General features: G+C 53.3%; 1 protein-coding gene across 3 annotated transcripts in view; it reads right to left on the bottom strand.

Annotated features, from left to right (window-relative positions):
* PLXNA4 (plexin A4) overlaps window positions 1–15095 on the bottom strand; it is a 459202-nt gene extending 444107 nt beyond the window's left edge. Inside the window, exon 1 of one of the 3 annotated variants that reach the window (XM_038153056.1) lies at window positions 14773–15095. The gene's annotated coding sequence lies outside the window, so the exon portion shown is untranslated. Of the gene's footprint in view, window positions 1–13266; window positions 14429–14475; window positions 14722–14772 lie in introns of those variants that run through there. The other 2 variants (XM_038153057.1, XM_038153055.1) reach the window with 2 other exon arrangements.
* Between the last annotated feature and the right edge of the window lie 7698 nt (window positions 15096–22793).

Raw genomic sequence — 22793 nt, 5'->3', positions numbered from 1 at the left:
GCCTGAGCCCAGCAACCGTGAGGCCTTGGGAAAGGCTAATTATGGGTGGTGAGAGAAGTCACCCACTGGCAGAGAGCGGTGCAGGAGAGACAGGCAAGCACAACCCTGCACCCGGAGACCTTTTTGCTTTTTATAAAATGAAGCTGATTCTGCTGCCTGTGTTCCCAGGGAGCAAGAAGCAAGGCAGGAGAGAAGACAATGACCAAGTGAAACCAAGAGGCAAATCATTGAGTGAAAAGGCTTCAGGTGATGCCTTGAGAAGGCTGAGCTAGAGCAGAGGCTGGGCAGAGTTAAAGAATAAAGCAGGGATTTGTTCAAAGGATCTCCTCCATGGATCCACCTTGGGCAGCACAAGAGCCCAGCCAGGGCTGCAGCCAAGAGGAACCCAAATGGTCCCAAAATGCACGAGCGCTCCCGGGGTCTCTGCCTTGGCTCAGCTCTGCTCCATTTGCACCTTGCAGTTCATTGTCCCGTTCCAGCTTTGGCCCAGGCACTCCCACCCTGCTTGTTTGTCTCTCTCCAGCACAGAATATGGAGCACAGAAAAGCCAACCCTGAGGCACGGCAGCCACGTCCCCGAGTGCCACATGCACGGGGCTTGGCAATCCCTCCGGGAATGGGAATGCCAGCCCTGCCTCGGGCAGCCCCTGCCCTGCCTGGAAACCCTTTCCACGAGGGAATTGTCCCCACGGCCACCCTAAAGCTGCCCCGGCCCAGCCCGAGGCTGCTCCCTCGTGTCCTGTCCCTCGTCCTGGCCGTGGAGCTCCCCAGCCTGACCTCGTGCTCCCCACGGAGCTCGGCCTTCCCAGCAGCCTCTGGACCAGGATCCAGGTGGGACCAAAGCCAAACCTGGCCCCAAGAGCTGCACTGTCCCTGGGGCCAGGGGTGCTGGGCCAGTCCCACCTGGACATTCCATGGGCTCCAAGAGCCACCCAGGGATGTGACACAACAAAACCCAGACTTGGATCCACCTGAGGCTCAGCCCACGCTGTTTGTGCTCCTGGCCTGAGCTTTGGCTCATTTGTCCTTGGTCCCAGCTGGAGCAGGAATTGTTTTGTCTCCCTGCTCTGTGCAGAGAGCTCCCCATCCCCTATATGAAGCTCAGACCCACACACTAAAGCAGCACAGAATCTGAAAAATATAAAAGCTAAACCCTGAGGCATCACAAACATCTCACAGTCACTTTCCCATACCCTTGTTCAAGTATTGGAGAAGCCTCAGAATCATCCTCCCACACAAATCCCCAGAAGGAGGGGAGGCAGAGCAGGGAGGCAGAGCAGGGAGGCAGCCTGAGTGGCCAGCAGGGCTGTCAGTGGGGGAAATGTGGCTCAAAGGACCCTGTGCATCAACCAGCAGGAGGCAGGGAGACCTCTGCACGTCTCCATGCACAGCCAAGGACTGGAAAGCAGAGAAGCAGATTGTCTTGGAGCTCCAATCTGCTTGGGATCTCCTCCAGGCTCGTGGCACCTCGTGCTGCCCCACTTGAGTGCTCGTGGCCAGGGTCCAGCTGAGCCACTGGGAAGGATGAGGATTGCTGCACAATCATCCCCTAGCCCTGAGAGCCCCTCAGAGATTCCTTTGCCACCAGCAGGGCCTGGACCAGCACCTTCTGAAAGCACTGAGGCAGCCAAGCTCAACTGGAGCACGTTCCCAGACACAAAGGTTTGTCCAAATTTGTTCTATTTATTCCCAGTTCTGCAGTGGAGGAAAACCTCAAATTCTTTTCTTTCTTCCCTCTCCTCCCTACAAGCTGGAAAACATCTCTCTGCCACCAGCATCTGATCAAGGGATGCTGGAGGAAAAAAAGAAAACTGTTTTTTTTTTTTTTTTTTTGCCTAAATCCCTCCTAACTCCAGCTATTGCAGCAAGGCTGCTCTTCCTTCTCCAAAAATCTGGACCTGCAGAACCTTTCCTGAACTGTGAGGGAAAATTGGCAGTGATCTGTGAAAAGTGCAGGGTGAACAGATTGGCATTTCCAAAGCATGTGCAGTTTGCATTTGTGTGTAGCAATGTGCATATAAATGTGTATTTTTATGTATATGTATAAAACATACACACACACACGTATATATCTATATCTACGGAGTTGTATTTAGGGAAAAAAAGGCATCACAACTTCCAGCAAAAGATAATGAGAGAGCTGGGAACGTGCAGGCAGCATGATGCAACTCCAATCCCTTCCTCACACTGCAGGACAATCAAGGCTTCTTCTCTGAAATGAATGCAGAAAAGGGCCCAAGCAGCTGGGGAAAGGGTGATGCTTGTGAGAAATGGGCTTTTTTTGTGGCTCATGCATTGCAAAGTGTGTGTGTGTGTGTGTGTGATGAGTCAAAGTCTGAGGGCTGCCTTGTGTCAGCCATTGACTGTGCCAACGACAGCAGCTTTAATAACACCACTTACAGACTCTGGAGCAGGGGGAGGCAGCTCAAGGGGGGAGGAGAGAGCTTCCCTCGCAGGCTGGTGCACAAAGCGTCCCCAGGCTCGCCAAAATGTGTCACAAGAACCCGTTGATGGCTCCATAATTGCAGCCCACGCTGCAATGTGTTGTTCTGAGAGGCAGCAGAGAGCACAGCCAGGAGAGCAGCTTTGGGAACACGGGGGTGAGGCTCGGCCAGGAGGACGTGGGGACATGGGGACACGCTGGGCTCAGGGAGGGGTGGACTGGGGGGTGGTTTAGGGGCTGGTCCCAATCACATTTCCCAGTGCAGCAAGGCACCTCCATGTGCTCACACCCAGGTTTAGACTGAGAAGCAGCCAGGAGACCAGAAATTCCACCCAGAACAGGTGAAACAGGGAGAAATATCTGCAGGAATATGCAAGTCCTGCTGCCCACCTTGGTTCTCAGCCTGAAGGAGAGAAATAAGTCCCTGTCAGGTCTCATGGATGCTGGGGAGCTCCTGGAAGGCTGGTGAAGATGCTAAAAATCCTCAGCTTAGTCCAGATTTGGAAAGCTTTGGGAAGAGCTTCGGGAGCTCGTCGTGTCCTGATTATTTACTTCTCCCAGTTAAGGAGAGACCTACTTCACACACCGCCTCCTGGAGAGGAGGGAAAATCAGGCATGTAAAACAAGAAGGAAATGGAAATCGACTTGATAGCTCCTTCCCCTTCCTAATGGGGAATACTTACCTAATTAGGCCTGCTTGCTGTTTCCTCTCCTTGCTTTCTTTGAGACATTACGCAGAGAGAAATTTGTCCTAAAAGTTCATTCTCAGGCATCCCCTCGAGTGTTTGCCTTGCTGAGGCAGGCAAGGGCAGCAACTCCAGCATAAAAGAGGGGGGAAAATCCCTCCTGAGTGGCTCTAAGGGGTGCTGGTTTAAGTAGCCAGCTCCTGCCATGGCTCACCTGCCTCTCCTCCCTTCTCCATCCCTCACCCAGGCAGAGGCTGCAGCTCCAAGGTTCCTCCTGCCCTTGCCTGGCCCAGCTGAGCAGCTCCTGATCTCTGGGAGTGACCTTGGAGACCAGGAAGGGAAAGCCAGAGGATGCAAAGGTGGCCAAAATGACTCCACCCTCAGGGGGCTTTTGGAGGCAGACCTGACACTGGATGGTCTCAGGGCCGGTGGGATCCACAGGAACTCCCAAATTGGCCCCAAATCCATTCCACCACTCTCCAAACCACATATCCAAGCGGTTGGTGCAGCTCAGATTGGGAAAAAAAAGGGGTGGTAGAAGCAAAACCCAAACCCTCCAGACCCCCACAGACAAGGGTGAGCCAGCCAGGACAGAGCAAGCTCTCATTTCCCACAGCCAGGCCCCCTCCTTTCAGAGATGTCCCACTCTGGTGGCCTCCCCTCAGCAGGAGAAGGGGTTGGGTTGTGCAGGAGCACCTCCCACCCCACAGGATGCTCCCAACCATCCCTACAACAGAGCCAGGCTGGATGTGACCCTACACGAGGAGTTACAGGGGTCTCCATTCACCCCTAGACCCCTCCACTGGACCCCTTTATCCCTTCCTCCATCTCCATCCCACACTTTCCAGGAAGGCTCCCCATCCCCCTCAGCCCTGCTCCTTCACCCCGGGAATTTTTTTTCTCTTCCCTGCAAGGAGCAGAGCTTCCATGAAGGAAAATGCAAAGCCCAAGCAAGGAGAGGGCTCTGCAAAGGAAGGTGTTTCATTCCTGCCCGAGGGGGTGCTTTCAAGAACCTCCTTTTGTTTCCTCAAAGGCTGCCAAAGGTGGAGACCTGCAGGCATTCAGGGAACTCACCCTGCGAGCAGCAGCAGAGGTTCCCCCAAGCCCAGGTCTCTCCCTACCCAGCATCCTGCAGTGGTGCAGCCATTCCTGCATCCCTCCCCACCCCGTCTCCAGGGGAGCACCTGCAGCTGAACCAGCCCTGCGCCTGCAGCACCTGTGCAGGGTGGGAGAGGAGGGGCTGAGCCACCCCCTGCAGCTGCTCCAGCCAGCCCTGAAACTTCACCTCCCAGTTGTTCATTCAGCATCCAGAAAAGCTGTGTTGTTTTCCTTTTCTCTTTTCTCTTTCCTTTTTTTTTTTTTTTTTTTTGTTTCTTTTTTTTCCCCACTAGGCAATTTCCAGGGAACAAGACAGAGCTGCACAGCTAATCCCTGCTGCAAGCCAAGCCCCAGCCAGAGAGGGGGAAAGCAGCCCCACTCCTCCCAGTGCCCCTGGACATCCCTCCTTCCTCCCACAGCACCCCTGTGCCACCCCTGTGCAGCCCCTGCAGCATCCTGAGGGCTGCCAGGCTGTGAAGGACAGCAGGAGGGAAGGAGGGAGGTTTCCTTGAAGAGCCACCTCTGCAGCACTGCCAGCTTCCAGGGGAAGCTGTGAATCCAGTGGCTGCAGGCAGGAGACTCCTTTGGACCCCTCTTGCACCTCCTGGGCATTCCCAAAAACAACGGATGGGCTGGATAAACGTGATCCAGGCAGGTCCCTGCTGCAGAGCAAACCTGCACCCATTCCTGGGGAGCAAGACCCCCCCAAAGCAGGATCAATCCCACCCATGGGCACTAGAAAGGGATGGTGAGGGCAGGCCCTGAGCAGGGCTTGCTCTGCTTGGCCCCTTGCAGCTCCAGGGGGGCTCAGCAGAGCAGGACCCCAGCACGGGAGCATCAGAGGAGGGGCTTGCAGACAGGGAGGGACTCCAGCAAACAACGAGGAGCAGCAGAGGCAGAGATAAGAGCAGGTATTGAGCAGGCAGTGCCCACGAGGTGCTGTGAATGCAGCAGTAGTGCTGGATGAAGAGACATTGTCACAGAACTTGATGCACCCCGAGTGGTGACACGCGATTACCAGTGTGGAGATGAGTAAGCTCATTGTAACACGAGGTTTCACTCAAATCCCCCTCCAAAGGAGGGATCTGAGGAGGGAAGGGACCTGTGACGGGAACAAACCGGGGGATTTGTTTAACCAGATCAGCCTGCTGGGCCAGCACAGCACGGTTCCCTGCCTCCAGCGTGGATAAACCTGGATTCCCGGGAAGCTTAACCCCCCCCATCCCACATGGACAGGGTGGGCAGTGTCCCACAGCCAGCACTGGGATCTGCTGGGCACAACCCTGCTTTTAAGGGATGAAAAGAAGCACCTTTTGATAATAAATAATAATGCTAAATATGTGTTTCTATAGCAACTCATCACCATAGCAGCTCGGCACAGGAGGAGAACTCGGAGCTCATCCCGCCGTCTTCAGGGTGAGGAGGCAACTGCCCTCCCAGAGGTGGCTTCAGTGGCGGCACAGATGGACTTAAAGCAAGAAGTCCCCCTCCAGGTTGTCCCTGAGCACTGCCCTCCCTGGGGAAGCTGTGTGGATGAGCTGGAGAGGAGCAGTCAGGGATCCAAGCAGTGACTGGGGTGTGGAGTCTCAAAAGCACCAGGCACTGATGGCATCGCAATCCCCAAATCACTCCTGGGATGCAAGGAGGGATGGGGTTAGGAAGTCTCAAAATCACTGGATATCGAGGGCATTGCAATCCCCAAATCACTCCTGGGATCCAAGGAGGGATAAGGTATGAAGTCTCAAAATCACTGGGTATCGAGGGCATTGCAATCCCCAAATCACTCCTGGGATGCAAGGAGGGATGGGGTTAGGAATTCTCAAAATCACTGGGTATCGAGGGCATTGCAACCCCCCAAATCACTCCTGGGATCCAAAACGGGGTGGGGTATGAAGTCTCAAAAACACCAGGCACTGATAGCATTGCAACCCCCCAAATGACTCCTGGGATCCAAAAAGGGATGGTGGTAGGAAGCCTCAAAATCTTGAGGTCATTACAACCCCCCGAATCACTCCTGGGATCCAGGGGGGCTGGAAGGAAAGGAGGCTGTGACAGGGGACAGCCCCACTGTCCAGCCAGGAGGAAAGGGGAGAGTGCAAAGGGTGAGGCACAACCAAAAGGAGGAAACACCCACAATTATCCATGCAAATACCCCTCAACACTTACACAACCCAGGAGAACAGCTTAAAAACTCCAGGTGTTGCTCTGCTTTTAGCAAGACCCAGGAATTTGCACCAAAACCCTGACAAGTAGAAGGAGTTTCCCAAAACAGCCCAAAAACTCCTTTTTTTTTCCAAGGCACACATGCCCACCCTGATTTGGCTGTGGGTTTTTCTTCCCTAGATTGTGCATCAAAGAAAAATGCAAACTTTTGACTGGTTCCACAATTGGTGGGGTCGTATTCCCAGCTCACCTCCTCTCCCTGGCAGGGTTGTGGGGGCAGAGCCTTTGCCTTGAATACAGACCCTCCTGTTCCTCAGCACCTCTGAAAGCCTCTGCCCAGCCAGCAGAAGAAGGTGGCACTGCCAGGGGTGGGACAGTGCCCATTAGTGACCATTATCCATGGACATGATGCCATTCCTCAGGCTGCTGAGTGAGCTCCCAACAAGCACCCCCCTGGTTTTACTCACTTCACAAAAAATGAGTCATTTTTAAAGGTCATTAGAGCAAAGCAAGCATTAGGTGGTGGCTGAAGGGACAGTCCCTTCTAGGAGACCTCCCCCACTTGATAGATGGGGAAACAAGAAGCCAAGGAAGACACTGAGGGCCGTGGGACAGCTCTCCATCAAATCCAAGTCTCCCTTTGGCAGCCCAGGATAAGTTTCCCTAAAGTAAAATGAAGCTGTGTAGCACACCAAGCACTTGCTATTCCATCAATAGGCAATTGTAACAGGATACACCTCCTTAGTCTCTAAATGAGTTTTCTTTCCAGCACTACATTATAGACAAATCCCCTGTCACAAAAAACAAATAAATCCCTTTTCACAATCAAATATGCTCTAACCAAGTCAAACAGGGCCATGCGCACGTGCAGCGAATCCGCAAAGCTTCTCCCACCTTCCCAGCGTGACCATCCTCCCTTCAGCTGGGGAAGGAGGCAAAAGGGAAAGGAAAGAAGGAATGTTTGCTAGGAGGAACAAAGTGGCAGTTTCCCAGTTAGGCTGGGAATCAATGTGTGGGCTCCTCTGTTCCTGCTCCACCGGGGCTGAGCTCTCGCTGCCGGACCCAGACTGACACAACAGCAGAGCTTGACTTACTGGTGCTTCATCCTGGCAAGATATTTTTAATTTAAACCTTGTCACTGCTGAGGATGAAGCCATCCAGGCTGTAATTTACTGCTAATTCATCCTCCTGATCCCTATAACTCTAAAACCAAGTCACCAAGCAGCGGAATGCCCGGCCAGCCCCCAGAGAGGCTCGGCATGAATGAGCATCAGGGGGCTGCTGGCAGCAAGTGTGAGTCCCTCGTTCAGAAAAAACAGCAAATATATCAATATTAACCACTACAGGCAGCCACCAGTCCAGCATCTCCTCAGTGTTTCCCAGGAAAACACTACTGGGAATAAAACACCTTCACCAGCCTCACCTTTCCTCCCTTGTGGAGTGTTTTAAGCTCCAGAGGAAACAACACAGAGGTTGTGGAGACTCCCTTCACAAACTTTTACATGCATTTGGCTGAGAGTTCACCCAGGATCAAGATTTATCCCTCTGGCCCTTGCAGGAGAGCAGAGGAGGGGGAAATGTTTGGGCTTGGATCATGTTAATGCCTGTAGTGGAAAGCTAACCTGCATTATCTGCATCAGGGCCACACATTCATCCTGGCAAATTCAAGTGCCAGTCAAATCCCATAAATTTATTGCCAATGGCTGGGTGGGAAAGCCCCAGCAGATCAGTGTGTGGATAAGAGAGATGGAAGGAAATTCAGAGATCAGGCATGAAAAGCAGGAGAATCAGAGGTGCCACATCTCCCTTTTGGGTCACAAGTGCAAATCCTGCCACGCTCAGCAGGACTTTTTATTTATCCCCACGCAAAAGGAGCCTGGGAATCTCAGCCACGTGACTTTTGGGGCTGGATTCCTGTTTCGCTGCATGAAGCATTTAAAAAGCACTTTTTTAAAGGGGGGAAAACCCTCAGCAGCAAAGCCTGGAGTAAAAGCAGGTCACAGAGTCTGCAAATGACCTCTCTCTAGTGACTCCAGGTGAGGTCAGGGCCACCTGCTGAGAGGCAGCAGAGTGGGATGGGGGTTTGAACCCAGTCACTGCTCTCCCCCAGGTCTTCAGGCTCTGAGAAGTTGGTGTCTTCTACAAACATTAATATTTGAGGTAGGAACAGCTGGGGACATCATATTGCAGCAAAAATTTGGCTGCCTCCATGGCTCCAGGAATCCCCTTGGAAGGGAGCATGTCCTTGGCAGTGTTCACATCAGCTGGAGGGCTACAGATGTCTAAAATGAAGTGGTCACTGGGCTTACAAACCACTGTTCAGGGCCTTCAGAGCATCTCTGAGGGCTCCCAGAGGGGTTTTTACCAAGGAAAGGGCTCAGCACAGGTGCCACATGACACTGGGTGCTCTGCCAGGGGACCCAGGTGGCTGCTCAGCCCCTTAAGGATGAGGCAAACTCACAGAGCTCATGCACCAACAAAAAAAAAACCCCAGACTATTCTTTGGGATGAGTCAAAAAACCCCCAAGGGAGAATGGCAGATACAGAGAATCACCACACAGGCTGGAGGGAACTCAGCACGTCATTTTTGCAGTGATGTCTCCATTCCCAAAGGTGATTAAAAACATTTTGCAGCAAATTTTAAAGGCACTGGGACTGAGATCCATGAAAGCACAGCTGCTCCCAGGCCCGTTCTCTAACCCAAAACGTTTGGTTGTCTCTGCCCATGGCAAGGCATTGGAACTAGATGATCTTTAAGGTCCCTTCCAACCCAAACTGTTCTGTAATTCCATGACTCTTTCTCACTTCAAAGCACCTATTTGCCATTTTAACTGGAAAAAATTCAACCCTGGAAATGTCCTGTTCTGTCCAAGGGCTGCTCTTGGCTGTTGAAGCACAGACTGGAGGGCAGGGCACCGCTCCCTGCTCTCATCAAAGTCCCACTTGGGGCTCAGTTTGCTTTTCAGGCTGGTGAGCGAGAATTCCTCACCAATAAATGTGGACTGAGCTGTTTGCCTCTCTGTGCCTCAGTTTCCCAATCACTCAGAAACTGAGTGAATGGTTATGTTTTAAAACCCCCTGCCTCAGTTTCCCTATCCACACCACAGGAATTGAGTGAATGGTTTTGTTTTAAAACCCTGTGCCTCAGTTTCCCTATCCACACCACGGAAATTGAGTGAGTGGTTATGTTTTAAAACCCTGTGCCTCAGTTTCCCTGTCCACACCACGGAAATTGAGTGAGTGGTTATGTTTTAAAACCCCGTGCCTCAGTTTCCCTATCCACACCACATGAATGGAGTAGATGGCTTTGTTTTAAAACCCCCTGCCTCAGTTTCCCTATCCACACCACAAGAATGGAGTAGATGGTTTTGTTTTAAAACCCCCTGCCTCAGTTTCCCTGTCCATACCACGGGAATTGAGTGAGTGGTTATGTTTTAAATCCCTGTGCCTCAGTTTCCCTATCCACACCACGGGAATTGAGTGAGGGCTCCTGTTTTAAAACCATTCAGAGCCTGAGTGAAAAACATGTGGGCAGCACTACGTAATTTTTTTATTTTTTTTTTTCTCCTTCTTCTCTTTCCTTTTAGTCACAGGCTCCTCGAGAGCTCAGAGCTGAGGGCTATAAAGCACTTTTCACATGCAGGGAGGCACGCTCAGCGCCGATGCCCCGCAGAAAGGCAGAGGGCTGCCCAGACTCTCCGCACAGACGGGAAGTCTCCTTGCCTTGGGCGCCTGGAGCGCTGCTGTCCCTTCCCCGCGTCTCGCCAGCCAGAAGGAGGGAGTAAGAGAGAGCCCTCTGAAGCCTTTCAGAGAGCCAGAAAGGTTCCCCAGATGCTTCGCGTTAGAGCATGAAGCAGTTCGAGGGCTTTGCTAGGGGGAACAGTCACAGCCCAAAACGCATCCCTGGCTGGGGAGGGCGATTCGCGGGCAGCACGGGAGACTTTGGAGTCTCGGCTGTGGGCACCCCCCTTTAGAGGGGTTGTAAATAATAAATACATCAAGAGCAGCCCAATGATTCCCAGGACACCACGCCATCCCGCTCCAAAGCGCATGTGGGCAGTGCCAAGCCCCAAACTCCGGCGCTGCGAACTCCAGAACTCAGCAGCCCCACCTCTGACCCCCTCCCCAGGTCAGGCCAGCGTGGAGCACCTCAGCATCCTCCTCAGCTCTGCAGGGAGCTGCTCAGGCTTCCCTTCCTCACAAAAAAAAACTGACTCCCACACGGCGTGAACCCTCAGCACATCCCGAGCATCACAAGATCTTGCCGGGCTCTCCCCACGAATCCAGCCCCGGCACGGCGAGAGGGAGCTCGGTTTTTACTGCAGCCCCTCGGCATCGGGAGGCAGAGACAAAGCGGAAGAAAAGATGCAACACAAAAGGGGCGCCGGCATCTCTCCTCCCCCTCCTCAGCCTGCGAAAGTGGAGGAATTGATATGAAAGGGCTCCGGCAACCCTGAGCCCCCCGGGATGGGGCTGCCACAGGCGGCTCCTGCCTTCCCGGCAGAGCTCAGCAGCTCTGCTGCCTCTGCTCAGCCCTCGCTTTGCCTCACCCACCGGCTGCCAGGCTCTCAGCGCTGCAGGGAGGGATGCTGGCAGGTGAATCCGCTGAGGAAAAGCTCAAATATTGGCTCTCCTCGCGGAGAAGTTCAGCGTGTCCCCGTGGGTTTGCAGCATCCCTCCCCAGCGCGTTTGACACCAGCCCTCGGTGCCTGCCAGGCAGTTCCGATCACCGAGCCAATGCTTCCCTACAGCTCCGTGATTGATCATCAGCCCGGCTTCTAAAACACCCGTCTTGGACATAAGCAGCGCTTAGATCATGCGGCTGTCATTTATTTCGCGGGGTATCGATACCGCCGAGCGCCACACGAATTCAGGATGGGACAGAGAGAGAAGAAGCCTCGGAGCGGTCCTGTCGGAAAGGAGACACCCCATGGAGGGTGGGTCTGGGCAGAGGAGGGGAGAAAACCTCAGCTTTTCGTGCCGGGGCTGGGCTTGCGTGTTTAAACCTGGCCGCACACGCGAAACACACACACACACACATCTGTTGCACCGCTTGAAGCCCGGCTTAGCGAAGGATCCCACACACAAACAAACAAACAAACAAACACGCACTTCCCCCGGCCAAAAAAAAAAAAAAAATCAACAACAAAACAACAAAAACACAAGCAAAACGCTGCTCGCATCCCCTGCACCTCCAGCCAGAGGCTTAGGCGGGGGGGAGGAAGCACCTAATCCCACGCTGGGAGGCACACGCCGTGATTAAAAAAACCACAGAGACGCCAAAGCCCGAGCCCCCCGTGCCCCGCTCGCAGATTTCCACAAACACCCGCCTGAAACAGAGGGCAGGTCAAGAAAAGAAGTTAGCACGCTTTCCGCCCTCCAAAATATTTGTGCACGCTCAAGATTAAGTCCCTAGAAGGCTGCGAGCAGTTCGCGTCGGCTGTAAAAATCCCCTGGCACCGTCATTGTTCCCGCGGAACGAGAGCATCCCCCGGCAGTCTCGGGGGTCCCGGGCCGAGCCTCCCCTCTGCAGCGCTCACCCCACGACTCGGGGAGCACCAGACCCCCACTCGCTTTCCCCAAAACCTCTTTTCCCCAGGCATCGCACCCCCCGGCAGCGGAGGGAAGCCGCGGGCGATCAGGTGCGCTCGCAGCGAGCTGCCCGGCGGCAGGGCTGGGGAGCAGCGCGGGGTGGGGAAGTTTTGCGGGAGAGGTGCGGGAGCCACACGCGTTCCAGCGGCTCCTGGCCACCGGGGCGAGCCCTACGGGTCCTACCCCCGCATCCCTTCCCGGCACGGCGAGCAGATGGAGCCCCCGGGAGGAGGATTTCCTCCGGGCTGGGGATGGATGGAGCAGCCACACGCAGCCGGCTACAAACCCAAACAGCCCTGCTGGGGCTGAGCAAGCGGGTTTGTTTGTCTGGGAGGAACTCAGCTGCTGCCGGAGCATTCGATTTCCAGCAGAACAACGTGGATTTCCACCAAAACAACGCGCGGCTCCGCTGTTTAGATCGCTTCTCCCGGTCTACATCATTTAAGGGCATATGTCTGATAAACGCAGAGCATCGATACGCAGCACACACATGCACCGAGGGAAAGGAGGGAGCTTCAGCAGCGCGGACTCCGCAGCCGGGATTTGGGCAGGAAAACTCCCCAGCATCTTGCAGGAAGGGAAGCCACGAGGGTCTGCCCTTCCCTTTCAGGTGTTCACCACCGGGGCTGGCCCCTGTCCCCATCCACGGGTCACCCGGGAGGTGTCATCCTCCCCGGGAATTGGGCTCTGCCTCCAGCCCCGTCCAGCTGCAACCTCACCGGGAGCAGGAAAAGTTTGTAAATGCCTCCAGCTCCTCGCCCGAGGAGAGCTCCGGAGCATCGAAGGGGGAAAATACCCCCCGAGGGGAGGAAAACCCGCAGCCGGGGGATGCCGAGGGTGGTGAGGGACGGGCTGCGCCGCTGGAGCCGCTACCTCCGGGGAGAAAAGTTGAGCCTTGTGCACTGGGAAAAAGCCATCGGGGACCCGGGAACGGGTGACACCGGGCACCGCGTCCCCTCCGCGCTGGGCATGTGGAAAAGGGGCGCTCCCCGCCGCGCCCCCCGCCCAGCATCCTCCCAAGCCGGGCCGGGAGGGGCCGTGCCCGAGCCCCCCGGCTCAGCCCGCTGTCCGCGGGGGTCCCTGCCCTCCATCCCAGACCCCCTTCCCGGGACCCGGGGGTGGGGAGCAGCGGCGGGGGCGCCTCCCAGAGCCCCCTCCCCACCCCCTCCACTGCCGCCAGGTGTGGAGGGCAGGTACCGCTGCAGCCCCGCCAGCCCTCCCGGGGCATCCTCCGGGGCATCCTCCCGCAGCCCCCGCTGCCCGGGCGGGGCGGGGGGCTTCTTACCTGGGAATGCTCCTCGCTTGCTTTGGGTGGGTTTTGGTGTATATATATATATATGTATAAATATATATATACATATAATATTTCTCTCCTCTCCTTTCCCCCCACTTCAGTCTTCAGAGCAGGCGCCGCATTGACACTGCAGATGGTCTCTGTGTGCGTGTGTGTGTGTGTGTGCGCGTGTGTGTCTCTCTCCAATCCCAAATACTCCACGGAGGCGGAACACGGAGCCCCTCTCTCTGCACTGGGCAAACCGTGTCTGGCTCGCCCGGAGCCGGAGCGGGGGGGGGGGGGGGAGAACGGAGGGGGGGAAACGCAGCTCCAGTTTTCACTCCCCCCCCAAATCAACCCTTCCCTCCCTCCCCCCCCCCGCCTCTAAATCAGCCAGGAGTGGGGGGAGCCGGGCAGCGGAGCCGCAGGCGGGGTGCGGGCAGGGGGATGGATGCAGGCAGGCAGGGGATGCGCTACGGGGCCATGCCCGGCTCCGCGGCCTCCCGCCCGCCGGGCAGGGCTCGCACTGCGGCTGTCTCGCCAGCCAGCCCTTCCTCCCCAGCCCTCCTCTCCAATGGTGGCTGCGGAGCCGGCTTGGACACCCAGGCTCTTTTGCAAACACAGGCACACGCGCAGGCACACACCCCTTTCCGAAAAAAAAAAAAAAAATTAAAAAAATAAAATAGCCGGAGAGGTGTAGAAGTGCTGTGGCAACAGCAGCCCAATGCACGGGGGAGGGATAGTAAAAAAATAATAAATTAAAAAAATGGAAGCGATAATAAAAATCCCTTTCTATCCTTTTTCTCTTTCTTTCCTATTTTTTTTTTTTTTTAGCTTTGCAGAGAGAGTGGCCGGTTGCTCCTCCTTTCTCCAGCCCACCCACCTCCGGGAGAGGGGAGAAGGCGGAGGAGCGCAGGTTGTCTCTGGAGGGGGTCCCCCAAGGCGCTTTTCGTCGTCCTAAAGTTTGCAGGGGATGGGGAAAGGGATGGGGACGGGGAGGGAGCGGGGCCGCCTCCCGGGGCTGCCAGCGCCGCCGCCGCTCTCCCCGGGCTGCAACTCCGGCTGCCTGGATTCCTCCTCCTCCGGTGCCTTCCCTCGCTCCTACTCACTACTGACACCTAGGATCTCCAGCCTGATTGGGCTAATTGGGAAACGTCTCTGCCCTCCCCGAAAAATAGGAAAAAAAAAAAAAAAAGGTAATAAAACCCCAGACCCACTCACGGAATCAACCGCATCTCGCTGCCTGCTCCCATCTGCTCCTCAAAAAAAGCCTTTCCCGGCTTTGCCTGGCATCTCCCTTCCCTTTGCCATGCCTTCCCTTCCCTCTCCGCTGCTCTCCTCCGGCTGGGCGGCAGCGAGGAGGGGAGCGGGGCGTGGGGAGGCTCAGGGGAAGATCAATGCCCAGCTGGGGTGAGCGCTAATCCCGGAGAGCAAGCTGCTCCCCTGGCCCGGGCTCGCTCGCATTCCCGGCAGCCGCAGGAATAAAGGCATTTTTTAGAAGCTGTTGGTGCTTCCTACCTGAGTTTGGTGTCCCCCAGGCTGCCGGGGGGGCAGACCCCACCCCAAAAGTTCATTCCGTGCGTGAGACCCGCGCTCCTCCCTGCAGGTGATGCCGGAGCCGGCAGCAGGTGGTGGGAAGGGCAGGGATGCTCTCAGGGTGGTGATAGCAACAGGGCTGCTCCCCGGGGAGCCCCGATTCGCCTCACAAAGGTCTGAGGAGGAGGAGGAGAAGCAGCTGGGGGAGATCTCCTCTGCTTCTAGGGCGCCTGGCCATGCTCAGGTCAGGGAGAAAACTCTGCAAGCGACCCTGCAGCTTCCCCTTCCCCAGCCTAAAGGCAAAGGCATCCTGCGGGGATGCAGGGGGTGCCGGGGGAAGGAGGTCCCAGCACCCACGGCAATCCAGAGCCCAGATCAGAGGCAGGAATCGCCTCTCCAGGGGTTGTGCAGCACCAACCACAGCAGGACTCCCCCTCCTCCCCACAGCCTCCACCACTGACAGAAAATCAGGCTTAATCCGAGCTTAGTATTTTTAATTATCTTAAATTTATGCCACAAAGCACGGGGGCCGGGGGCTGTCTATTTGCATCCTGCAAGATATTTATTTAGAAACAATATCATGTTTTCCTTAAAACAAGTTTTATCTCCCCGGCGCGCGCCCGTGTGTGTGTTTTGCCTGAGCTCCCGTTTACATTTCCTGATGGATGGATGGGGATTCAGAGCCCTTTTTTCTTTTTTCTTTTTTTTTTTTCCCTTTTTTTAAGGTGGTGCATAAAATGTATTTATTATTCTTTATCTCCTACCTCTCGCAAGGAGTCATTTGTTTTCATTCAGAGAAATGAATGCGATGTGAAGCCTGAAGAGTAATAACGCAGCGAAATGACAACGCAGGAGCGAGACAGGAATCTGAGAGATACAATGGCAGGTTAGTAACCTCTAAAGATCACTGCTGCTCTGAGTGCTACAGCATTATTGAGTGTCCAGCCTGCCTCCCAGCTCCATTTAATAAAAACATATGAAAATCTCGAGGAAACTCGGTCTCGTGTTTAAAACCTGTTCCGCTAAACACGGATAATCTGGATATGCCCAGATTACTTCCCGCTAGCTGCTGGGGAGGAAGAAATTAATACCAGTTCTTTCTGCTTCTTAGGACAATGGCAGGAGTCAACAGATGCCCGTGCTGTTCGGGTTCATGAAGGAGTGAGTGACAAATGAGACTTTATTTATAGGCCTGCTCATGAACCGGGCAGCGGGGGCGGGACAGGGTTAGGGCTGGAAAACCCAAATGACCTCCCCTGACCTGTGAATTTCTGCAGCAAAAGGGCCCAAGGACAAGGAGGGCTCAGGCTCACCCTGCTGTCATCCAGTGGGTGTTTTCCCCCCAGGTCACAGCAGAGATCACAGAGAGGTGCTGGGCACCCCCGGGTGTGCTCCGGGGGGAAACCAAGCAGCACCAAAGCTGCCTCAGCATCATCCGGGATGAGGCAAAATCCTCCTGTCTCCATCCAAACAACCTCACACACCTGATTTCCCTCCTTCTGCCCCAAAAGATCCCCCATTGCCCCTGAAGTCCTGGGTGCCAGCAGCCCCCCTGAATCCCTCTGTGGTTCCTCCCTCGCTGATGCATCTTTTTGTTTTTTGCCTTATTAGCTGAGCCACACACAGTGGCACACAGGAATCACTTCCATCAACACCCAAAGAAGAGAAAACGCCTATTTTTGCCAGGACATCCACCTGTACACTTCAAGGCTCCAACAACAGAGGACGAGCCAAGCAGGAGGAAAGAAGAAAACAAAAATTAAAAAAAAAAAAAAAAAAAGAAAAAGGGAGAGAGACAGAAAACCTAAGTTAGATTGTGCGGGGATTTTCCTATTATTCTTCCCCCCCGCCATTTTACAAGTTGGTTAAAGCAGCGCGGTGGTTAAGCGCCTGGGAGCCGGCGCCGGCTGCTCCAGCTCGGGGCTGCAGCGAGCGCAGGCAGCGCTCAAACCCAACATCGCAGCGCCACCTGCAGCGGCCGCGCTTGGTGGCACCCGCAAAATCCCTCAAACCGGGCCAACCCTTCAAAAAACAGCCCGGGGAGAGGGTTCCCGACTCGAAATCTTGTTCCTCCAGGTTTCTTTGTCACCCCCTCCTGCCCTCCAGTCTTTCAGGTGCTTCCAAACTTGCCCCTCGCTGTTGATGCACGGAGGAAAATTGGGCTCTCCTGGGTGGCTGTCACCATCCCTGCTGCTGACAAAGGACGTCTTTATCGTGCTTGTGGAGGGTGGGAAATTCTGTGCAAGCTGGTTTAAAGCTGGGCCAGGGCTCTGCATGACACCCCAGGGAGGGACAGGGTGAGCTCTGCCCCTGAGGGCAGCTCTTGGTGCAGCTTTGGGGGTGTCACTCTCTCAGATTTTGGCAGTGCTGCCAGCCTCAGGAAGGGTTGTGCTGACAGAAAACGAGATGAGAGTGCTACCCAGAAAAAAATGGAAGAGGAGTTTTCAGGGAAGAGCAGGATGGTGTCACTTGGTCACCTCGCCTTCCCTTTCTTTTGTAGCATTGTACAACCAATTTTGGCTGATGAGTGGAGAAAAAAGCTCTTGGGAGGGTCCATCTCAGCCACCCTCTGTTTGTGCTTTGTCCAGCATTTCCTTGGAATCGTGGAGGTTTGCACACTGGATTTTTTGAGAAGCCCTGGGTGTCCTGGCACGGAGCAGAGGAGTGCCACGTGTCCTTTCTCCTCTGTCACTGATTTGCTGCACAGCCTCTGGCACCTCCCTTAACTCCCCTGCCAGTCTTTGCAGGGATATTTTAGGGGGCAGGTTTTTTAATAGGATATTTGTAAATAAAATTTTTATCAGTTATCCAGCATCTCCCTCTCCCCAGCCCTTCAGCAGACACAATGAACTGTCAAACAGAGGCCAGGTTTGCCTTCATTTTTTTTTGACCACTTGTTTGGACCTTTTTGAGGGAAGCAATATCTCCATTTATGTTGTCCCAGGGGCAAATCCAGCAATTCACAGGAGACGCAGACCTGCGGGGTCTGACTGTCCCCTCCCTCTCCAGAGCTCCTTCCCATCAGTGTGTGCCTCCAGTCCATGTTAGCACCTGGATTCAGACACCAGCTCACCAACCCCTCAAGTTAAAGATTTCTGGAATTTCCAGCCCAAGTTTCCCCTCTTTGCTGCAGTTTCATTCCTGTTTACTCCCTTCCCATCCCCTCTTCTCTGCCCCCCTGCTCCAACTCCAATCTCCCCGGCAAAGTGCCACTCCCACAGAGGACCAAGCAGAGCCAGGGATGAGAGAGATGCTCATTCTCCATCCCCACCCAGAGGGGATTTATGATGTCCTCAGGCCGACAGCATCATCTGCACATCTTCCCAACCCTCCCCTGCCCTCCTTGCCCTCCCCGTTCTAACTCCCCCAGGGACAATTTTTCTCCTTCCCCCTTCAAATATTTGCCGACCATTATCGCCTCTGGTCACACCCAGGCTGTCATTTGGCCAAACAAAACAGCGGCGGGAGGGACAGGGGAGAGGGGCAGGTGGAGGAGGCAGGGTGAGATGGGAGCCAGGGGAGCAGTCAGGCCATAATGATAAGGGAACTACAAAACCCAGGCTGGGGCTGGCCAATTAAATGAGGGGATCTGAGAGGGGACCACGGGAGAGGAGTGAAAGGGAATAATATTGGAAGCAGGCAGGTGGAGTGATAAGATACAAGCACAGAAAAGTCAGAGGAATTCATTGTTGTTTCATTTTGGAGGACGATACCAGGGGGAAGAGCAATCAATCCCTGCTCGGGAGGGCTGGAGAGCTTTGGGGCAAGATAAGGAGCGGGGATGGAGGGATGAGATGGAGAAATGGATAAAGAGTCAGAGGGAAGCAGTCTGGGGACACGCAGGAGGAGCTGGAGACTCTCTAGAAGGAGAGAGGGGAAGGCTGGATTCAGCTGAGGAGAAGCAGCCCTTAAATCAGAAGAAACCCAAAGGGAAACAGGACAGCCTGAAGAGTGGAAAGGCCTTATCCACAGATTAGGGATTTGATTTGGGATTTCAGAACCTGGGCCAGACTTGCTGCTGGTGCAGCTCCTGGGTGATGCTCCAGTGGGTTCCAGGAGAGAGATGAGGAGCCAGGATAGAGCTGCAGGGGTTTTCACAGAATTTGCAGTTGGTAACACTCTAGAAAGGTCTTTTGGGAAGTTTGCCTCCCTCAGATAGTGGGGAAAGGATACATAAAATGCACTTTGCAGCCTACCAGATCTCACAGCTAATTGTGGATGTCGCTGGAGGCTAATCCTGAATAGGGGGGATTTGTAAATCCTACCTTGGCATTTCTCTCACTCAGGGAACATCCACCCAGCCACCTACTTCCAAAAACTTTCAGGAATAAGATCTCCCTGCTGCCTGTCAAATCTGGCTGAAAATGCCCCAAACCAGCAGTGGGCCCTGTAGACAGCAGGGGGTGAAAGATTTGTTTTGTTAGAACCTCGAGCTCCAAAGAAAAAACAGAAAGACACACAAACCAAGCCCAACGTTTGTGCTATTTTTTTTTCCTTGCTGCGATTCATGCTTTTCAAGCCAGTTGGAGGCAGGGAGGAGGGGGAATGTTGGCCCATCTTTTTTAGCACGTGGGGTTGGCAGCACTCAGATTTACCCACTTAGGGAACGTGGGAGACAAGAGAGGGGGAGAAGCAGGAGCTCATCTCGGGATGCTGCGGGAACCCCAGTGAAGAATAGCTCTTCTTACGTGTCAGCTCCATCACCATGGCACCAGGGAGGGAAAGCAGAGGGAAAAATGACAGAAAAGAGGGGGGGAGAAAATGAGGAGACAAACAGGAAGGGCAAGAGAAAGATATTTCCCTGATGGGCAGTGTCACTTGTTAAATAGTTGGTGCGGGGTACCCTGGGTTTACAGACTGAAAGATGCTGCTGGGCCCTTTAGAAAGGATCTCTTATCATGTTCCCAAATTCACAAGGGCAGGTCCTTTCTGGAATGCTGGGCTGGGGCTGGTGCAGTCAGCCCTTCCTAAAAACTTCAGGTAAAAAAATAAATATATTCACATATAAGTGAATATTCACAAGAAGACATCTGCTTTCTCCCCTTTGTTCCCTGGTAGGACCTGTACAAACCACATGGAATCCACTCTTCTGTTATCCTGGGTGGATTCACCTGTGGTGAAAATGGACTGTGCCAAGAAAACAGCTTGGAAGACCTGTGGTTCCCCTGCAGTGCTACAAACTGATGGTGCAGCACCTCAAGTGTAAAAATTCCAGTTTTTTCCCTCCCAATTCCATTTTTTTTTTTTTAACCTCCTTCCACCTGTATGTATATTTCCAGGCAAACTGGGATAATGGTCTGGAATTCAGCCTTTGGCCACAGCCACTGGGGGTGCTTGGGGCCCCCACCCACACTCAAAATGTGGGATAAGAGCCTTCCCCTCTATAAGGGAACACCCTTTAACACGTGTTATCCCTATGGATGCTGCCTTCACCAGTATTTATTCTGTTTCTGGATCATGCTGAGATCTCCCTCTCCCTGCTTTCTCCACTTCCCCACCTCATGGAAAGCTCTCTTTAATTCAGGAGCAGCAAGAAGGGCACGATGGATTTTTCTCTCACCCAGGATTATTCTGGATTATTATTCCACCACTCACCCAAACCAGTGCATTGGCTGGGAAATCCCAAATTGGTGAACCAAAACTGTTGGAACCCTGGCTGCTGAGAATTCCAGACTTTCTGTGCTCCAGGCGCTGACCCCCAGGAGAACACTGCAGTGACCTGAGGCCCTGCAGAAGCTTCCAGAATGGAATGGCAGCACTGGGATTGTGGGTGTGGGGTTTGGATAGAAGTGTGTGATATCACAGGGGGGAAACTCAGAGTTTAAGGGTTTAGAATGCAGTGATATCTATAAAGCAAGATGGGGGTTTTGGAGCTGGTCCATCTTCTTCTCCTTCTTCTCCATGGGTTTGGGTCGTTTTGTGTAATTGGATAAAAAAGTCCCCATTGCAGGCACGGGTGGTTGGTTATTGGGTTAAAAGTGAAAATAATTTAGGTGTCATTTCTTAATTGGACAGTTTATCCTTAAAAGGCCTTGTAGAGAGAGAGATGGGGCTCCATTTTTAGTTTGTTAGAGCAAAGTGCTGTAGAACTCAGGGTTTGTGAGACTGTCACACAGATAAGAACTAATAAACATCTGAGTTCAAACAAAAAATATCATCTCACACATTTAATCCCAGCCTTAACAGAAAAAAGAATCTGTGCAAAATCACTACACCCTCATGTGCTCCTTTTGGAAATCTGTTCATCCCAAATCCCTCCCATGTTTTGGATCATCTGCAACACCTGCTTGTCTCCCCTTCCCCTTTCCAAACTCTCCAGGAGCAGGGGATATCTCCCATCCTCAAGCTGCTGAGCTCTTGGGTCAAAGCTTTTGAATAAAACCACCCAACAACATCTCCCCAAACCCAGGTCACTGTGTGCAGCTCCTGACACCAATATTCCTATAAAAATCTCTGAATTAAGTTGTTCCACTCATCTCTTTAAAGCCATTTGCCTCCCCGCCTCAAGCAACCAGGCAGAAACCTCCTCCCCTTTCCCTCCCAACACCTCCCGTAGAAATCCTCTCCGAAGGAATCAGAGCTGCTGGAGGTGTGAGCTGGCCACGCACGTTGTAGCCCTTTATTATCTGGGGACCCCCACTCAAATGTACAGAGAGATAATGTTAATGGAATGATGCATTTCCTCTGATCTGGAGCTGTCTCAGAAAGATAAATGCCGAGGCGAAGCAGAAGCGTTTAATCAAAAAATAAACCACCTCAATATGTTGTGTATTATTATTTTTTTTTTCTCCTAAAGAAGCAAAGCTTGGTCCTGTCACAGCATGTTATTTTGCCAGCATTATCTCTGTTATTTCTAAATAATTCCATTTAGTGCTGGTGATGGGTAGGAGGGCTGAGATACAAAATCAAATTAATTAGAGTGACCCAACAAACTCGTGTTTGCATTGCGAGATGCAACATGGCAGCAAATCTCGCCGAGAACAAATTGCATTCAAATTAATTTAAGAAAAAAAATAATTTGGGGCAGATCAGGTTTATTTAGGATCAATTTTAATAAGCTAAAATAAAGTCAAGGCAGTGGGTGATGCCATCAGCCAGTCAAAAGCCAACTTAGATAGAGGTTTATACAGCTGAATGACAGTTACCTTCCAAGCCATTATTAGAAAAGCTGGGGTTTTTTTTTGGAGTGGCTTGGACAATTAAAAGAGCACCTCAATTACAGCTGCTGGAGATATTAGTATGAATAAATTATCCACTGGGTTTGACCCTCCCTTCCTGCACATAATTTCCAAATAATTAATTTCCTTGCCACATTTCAAGATGTTGCGTTAAATTCTGCAGCACAGGAGGGGCAGAAGTGGGGAGCCCCTTCTTCACCCCCTTGGCTGGTGATAGAGCAGGCATGAAGGGTTTGGGGGCTCCAAATCAGAAGTAGAATTTGCCAATATTATCCTGGCATTTCCCTGAGCCCGTGCTCCTGCAAAGGACTTTGCCAGTCTTAAAGATCCCAGGATTCTGAGCACACAGCACAGGATCTGTCAGTCCTTGTGCCCAGAGTGGAGGGGAGGATGTCCCTCCATCTCCCTGTGCATCCCAGAACATCAGAAATGGATTCGTGGTGGGCTGAAAGGAGAGATTAAAGAGACGGGCCTCAGCTGAACGAGGTGAAGTTGGAGTTTATGGGAAGTTTCAGGTGTGTTCCTCTTGATGGACCTATCCAGGATATTCCTCATCCCTACTCTGCTCCAGTCCAGGGCCAGCTGTGCTCATGGAACATTCTGGCACAGGAGCTCATTTCTGCACTACAGCAGAGGGAATTTGATGAGGATCTTCTCCAGGACAGCAGATCTGGAGCACACAGGACTGCAGGGGGAATGCCCAGCCCTGCAGACACCACAGCCCTGCTTCCATCCTGGCCCAGGAGTCACTGAACTGAGCAGGACAAAGCCTCAGGTGAAAATCAGAGAATGACAGAACAGTTTGGGTTGGAAGGGACCTTAAAA

Source organism: Motacilla alba, chromosome 1A, assembly GCF_015832195.1.
Source record: "Motacilla alba alba isolate MOTALB_02 chromosome 1A, Motacilla_alba_V1.0_pri, whole genome shotgun sequence".
Classification (NCBI taxonomy): Eukaryota; Metazoa; Chordata; class Aves; order Passeriformes; family Motacillidae; genus Motacilla; species Motacilla alba.
This window is presented reverse-complemented; position numbering and strand designations above follow the sequence as displayed.